General features: G+C 41.3%; 1 long non-coding RNA gene across 1 annotated transcript in view; it reads right to left on the reverse strand.

Moving 5' to 3' along the window:
* Nucleotides 1-5,775, reverse strand: part of LOC140476758 (uncharacterized) — a 44,468-nt gene extending 38,693 nt beyond the window's left edge. The window contains exon 1 of the long non-coding RNA XR_011960595.1: nucleotides 5,707-5,775. This is a non-coding gene — a long non-coding RNA (uncharacterized lncRNA). The remainder of the gene's footprint in view (nucleotides 1-5,706) is intronic.
* Between the last annotated feature and the right edge of the window lie 225 nt (nucleotides 5,776-6,000).

Below are 6,000 nucleotides of genomic sequence, written 5' to 3' on the forward strand. Positions count from 1 at the left end.
CCTCCCATTTAATCTAGAGAACACAGCAGAGATATTTTTAGTGAGATTTCTCGCTAGTGTTCGGTTGCATCACTGATAGACAGTCCAGATGTCACTAAAGTACAGGAGTTTTTTTCTAGTCACTTGTGGAGCATGGGACATGGGTATCATTGTCTGGGCCAGCATTTATTGCCTGTCCCTCGTTTCCTTTGAGAAGATGGTGGTGAGCTGTCCTCTTGAACTGCTGCAGTTTCATGTGCTATAGATCCACCTATAATGCTATCAGAGAGGTAGTTCCAAGATTTTGACTTAACAACACTGAAGGAATTATGATATATTTCCAAGTCAGGTTGGTGAGTGGCTTGGAGGTGAATTTCCAAATGGCGGTGTTCCCATACATCTCCTGCCCTTGCCTTTCTACATGGAAGTAATTGTGGGTTTGGAAGATGATGTCCAAGGATCTTTAGTGAATTTCTGCATGCATTTTGTAGCTAGCATACTCTGCTGCTACTGAGCATTGGTGAGTGTGGGAATGAATATTTGTGGATGTGGTGCCAATCAAGTGGACTGCTTTATCCTGGATGGTGTCATGCCTCTGGAGAATAGTTGGAGCTGCACCCATGTGGGTAGAAGGCAGGTGAATAGGGTTGAGAAACATATTAGCCATGATCAAATGGTGGATCAGACTCAATGATGTAGTTCTACACCTATACCTTATGGCCTAAAGGCTGTTTCAAAATCCTGACTTGCGCTTGGTAGATGATGGACAGGCTTTGGGGAGTAAGGAAATGAGTTACTCACTACAATATTCCTACCCTCTGAACTGCTCTTGTAATCACTGTATTTATATGGTGAGTCCAGTTGAGTTTCTGGTCAATGATTATGCCAAGTATGTTGATAATAAGGGATTCAGTGATGATAACACCATCGATGTCAAGCAACAGTGATTGGATTGTCTCTCATTGGAGATGGTCATTGCCTGCCTTTTGTGTGGCAGCAATGTTGCTTTCCACATGTTTGCCCAAGCCAGGATATTGTCCAGATCTTGTTGCATTTGAACATGAGCTGCTTTAGTGTCTGAGGAGTTGTGAATAGTACTAAACAGTGTGGGTAATCATCGGCGAACATCCCCATTGCTGACCTTATTATGGAAAGAAGATCGTTGATGAAGCAGCTGAAAATGTTTGGCCTTGGACACCACCCTGAGGAACTCCTGCAAAATATTCTGGAGCTGAGATGTCTGACTTCCAACAACCACAACTATCTTCCTATGTGCCAGGTATGACTCTAACCTTTGGAGAGTTTCCCCCCGATACCCACTGATTCCAGTTTTGCTAGTGCTTCTTGATGCCACACTTGGTCGAATGCAGCCTTGATGTCAAGAGCTATGACTCTCATCTTATGTCTGGAATTCAACCCCATTCTCGATGTTTAAGCCAATGCTATGATGATTCAGCCTGGCAGTGAATGAGTGAGCAGGTTATTGTTGAGCAGGAGCTGTTTGATAAGACTGTTGATGACACCTTCCATCACTTTACACATTACTGTAAAAAATGTTAGATCAAATCTTTTCAAAACATTACATTGTTATAAATCATTGCACAGTGGGCTATTGATTAAAACTCCTCAGTAGAATAACAAAGGGATTAACTTACAGGATTTATTTTCATGCAGAGTATCTTTAGGACATGAAAAGCTTTACCTCAAGACACTATCAGTCTGTGTCCTTTAAAAGAAAATTGGCTAGATATTTATAAAAAAGAACATAACATTTATGGAAGTGGGTGAAGTAAATGTTTGGAATTAACTGTTCCAATTGAGATAACCATGACACTTGCACAATGGTCCAAATGATTTCCTTCAACGTTGTATGATTTTGTGATTCAGCCCTTTAATTTTGTCTGCACAATTGTGCATTTCCCTCCCTTATGTTACATATTTTCCATTTATCCAAACTTGAAAATCAATACAGAAAGGTTTTGTATGTGGGAAGGTAAGCATGCAAGATAACTGAACTGTACATTTACAAAATTTGCAAAAGTAAAACAGAAGCAAACCCCAAAAGAAGTATTTGTGAAACTGAAACACACTAGAAAACAAATGTTTAACACTCCACTCCAATTATCTTGAAAGGCTCAGTGGTTAGCACTGCTGCCTTACAACACCAGGGACCTGAGTTCAATTCCAGCCTTATGCAATTGTCTCTGTGGAGTTGCACATTCTCCCTGTGTCTGTGTAGGTTTCCTTTGGGTGCTCCAGTTTCCTTCCACAACCCAAAGATGTGCCAGTTAGGTGAATTGACCATGCTAAATTTCCCATAGTGTTCTGGGATGTGTAGGCTGGGTGCATTAGTCGGGGAAATGTCACTCAATAGGGTAAGGGAATTGGTCAGTGTGGACTTGTTGGGCCTAGTGGCCTGTTTTCACACTGTAGGAGTTCTATGGTTCGATGTTTGTAAACTGTCACAGTAACGTTTGGGGTGGAACAGTTTGGATTAATGCATTATTTCACAGTTCCACAACTCTGTTCAGTAGAAGGTGGGTAGTGTTGAGGCAAGCAATGAGGTAGAGGATGGGGTCATGCCAAATGAGATAGAGATGTGGGGCTTCCCAATGTTGACTTTGTACCACCATGCAAATATTGACTCGCAAGGGAATCAGTATTGATCACTTCACATTATCAGATCTCCAGTTTGCATGTTGGAGATGCCAGAATTCAGTAAGATAAAGCTGACATCAATGTCTGCATTAGATCCATCATGAAGCCTTAAGGAAGTAGAGATGTGCAAGTGTGGCTATCAGTGGTCTGTTATTCTTATGTCTTACAGAGAGTATGAAAATCGACAGAAGCCAGAGCTGTACCAATTATTGCTCAGAAGAGAAGGGTGATGGAAAACATTTAAATTTCTTACAACTTACAAACTTTCATATACTCCTTGCCACTTTGTTTTTTGAAGTAGCCTTATAGATTTCACTCTTCATAATGAGTGACCAGAAATGACAGTAATCACTTGTTTTAAACAAAAATAAATGTGGCAGCCTGGAGCTCTATGTATCAACATTAAGTAGAGCCTGTAAATAAAAGCGATAAATTTTAGAATCTATTAAGTTCTCTCTTTCGATGCATTTTTCATGGCAGTTAACTACAAACACACTTTCCATTGCTGGTCAAATTTTCAGCAACTGATTGGTGGACGTGCAAGTAGCAAATCAATATTCAGAAAGAGTGCCTGAATCCCTGATACGAGGCCACAGTGGCGAGAGCCCAGCTGCACAGAGCTCATATTGAATCACCATCAGACAGGAATTGTTCTCAGTCAAAGCAAGCACAACCTTTATAGCAATTTTCACTCACTAAAGCAACCAAACTGTAGCTTCTACAACCCAAGAATTGCAACATTATTCATTAATTCTAGGGTTACAACAGCTTGCATTTATACAGGACCTTGAATAAAGTAAAGCCAAAAGACTTCATAATTAAGTAAATTAACATTTGATGTTGAGCCAGATAAGGAGACAAGGTGAGAAAAGGTTTGGTCAATGAAGTAAATTTTAATGAGCACCTTAAAGGGGGAGAAACAAAGACCTAGGGAGGAAATATCAGAGTTAGGGTCAAGGCAGCTGAAGGTACAAACACAAGTAGAGGGTCATTGGTAATTGCTAAAGCTCCAACCAATAAATCCCATGAACGTTGTGAAGCTCGGCTAACCCTGCCTTCTACTCCATAACCTCAAAAGAACACTGGCATTGCAACATATCAACAATTCAAAGAAAACCATTTTTCCACCAATGACTCAAATATCAGCATCCATATGCAAGTAGTCCCATTTGCACAAGGCATTTTTCAAAACTTATCAAACCTAAATCTCAAAAGTAACTCCTTAAAAACTCCATCAACAATTCCCCCTACTGCCAATGTACCCACTATGCACTCTCCGTTTCTCTTCCTGGAACAATCATGCAACTTTACAAAATCTAATGTTTGCAGATTACAATAAAGGCAAAATGCTGAGTATACTGAAATTCTGAATTTAGACAATAGACAATAGACAATAGGTGCAGGAGTAGGCCATTTTGCCCTTCGAGCCTGCACCACCATTCAATATGATCATGGCTGATCATCCTTAATCAGTATCCTGTTCCTGCCTTATCTCCATAACCCTTGATTCCACTATCCTTGAGAGCTCTATCCAACTCTTTCTTAAATGAATCCAGAGACTGGGCCTCCACTGCCCTCTGGGGCAGAGCATTCCACACAGCCACCACTCTCTGGGTGAAGAAGTTTCTCCTCATCTCTGTCCTAAATGGTCTATTTAAATCAGAAAATTTGACAGCGTTTGTGAAGAAAGAAACTGAGTTAATATTTCAAGTCAATTGTGAAGTTGATTCTGAGCAAGTCATATTCATTTCAAAACATTTTCACTCCACAGATGCAGTTAGACCTGCTGAGTTTTTGCCAGCAGAATCATAGAGATGTACAGCATGAAAACAGACTCTTTGGTCCAACTCACCCATGCCGAACAGATAGCCTAAATAAATCTAGTCCCATTTGCCAGCATTTGGCCCATATCCCTCTAAACTCTTTCGATTCATGTACCCATCCAGAAGCCTTTTAAATGTTGTAATTGTACCAGCCTCCACCACTTCTTCTGGCAGCTCATTCCATGCATGCACAATCCTCTGCATGAAAAAGTTGCCCCTTAGGTCCCTTTTAAATCTTTCTCTCTCACCTCAAACCTGTGCCCTCCAGTTTGGACTCTCCACCCTGGGGAAACGACTTTGTCTATTTATCCTATCCATGCCCCTCATGATTTTATACACCGCTATAAGGTCACCCCTCAGTCTCCAACGCTCCAGGGAAGGTAGCCCCAGCCTATTCAGCCTCTCCCTACAGCTCAAATCCTCCAACCTTGGCAACATCCTTGTAAATCTTTTCTGAACCCTTTCAAGTTTCACAACATCCTTCCTATAGCAGGAAGATGTGAATTGCATGCGGTATTCCAAAAGTGGCTAGCTAATGTCCTGTACAGCCGTAACATGACCTCCCAAGTCCTATACTCAATGCTCTGACGAATGAAGGCAAACATATCAAATGCCCTCTTCATTATCCTATCTACCTGCAATTCTATTTTCAAGGAGCTATGAACCTGTGCTCCAAGGTCCCTTTGTTCAGCAACACTCACCAGGACCTTACCATTAAGTATAGAAGTCCTGCCCTGATTTGCCTTTCCAAAATGCAGCACCTCACATTTGTACTACCATCACTGAATTCCCCAATCATCAACATCTTGAGATTTGCCATTGACCAGAAACTCAAGTTGACTCACCATATAAACACAGTGGCTACAAGAGGAGGTCAGAGACTAGGAATACTGTGGTGAGTAACTCCATTAAGTATAGAAGTCCTGCCCTGATTTGCCTTTCCAAAATGCAGCGCCTCACATTTGTCTAAATTAAACTTCTTCTGTCACTCCTTGGCCCATTGAGTCCCATATTCTGGATTAGTGGTGCTGGAAGAGCACAGCAGTTCAGGCAGCATCCAAGGAGCAGCGAAATCAACGTTTTGGGCAAAAGCCCTTCATCCTGATTTCACTGCTCCTTGGATGCTGCCTGAACTGCTGTGCTCTTCCAGCACCACTAATCCAGAATCTGGTTTCCAGCATCTGCAGTCATTGTTTTTACCCCATTGAGTCCCAGTACTACTCTTCTAATTTTACATTTTGCTTACCTGCTTCAAGTATGTCCCTTCATAGTCTTCACAGCCCAGACTCCCTTCCACACAAATGTAGGAACTTTGTAGAATCCAGCATCATTTGTCACATACTAGTGGCACTTATTAACACCCTCATTCTCTAGCTGCTCCTCTGAAGTATCTCTTTTGCATTATCAATAGGATTGTCAAGGGAGATCTATTGATGCATAATTAAAACTCTTGATTCAACTGAGTGACTGTTATGTGTAAAACTCTCACCCATAACAAAACGTATGTTGCAATACCTGTCAAATTTCAACAGCTGTTTCA

The sequence above is a fragment of the Chiloscyllium punctatum genome, chromosome 5 (assembly GCF_047496795.1).
Source record: "Chiloscyllium punctatum isolate Juve2018m chromosome 5, sChiPun1.3, whole genome shotgun sequence".
In the NCBI taxonomy this organism is placed as follows: domain Eukaryota; kingdom Metazoa; phylum Chordata; class Chondrichthyes; order Orectolobiformes; family Hemiscylliidae; genus Chiloscyllium; species Chiloscyllium punctatum.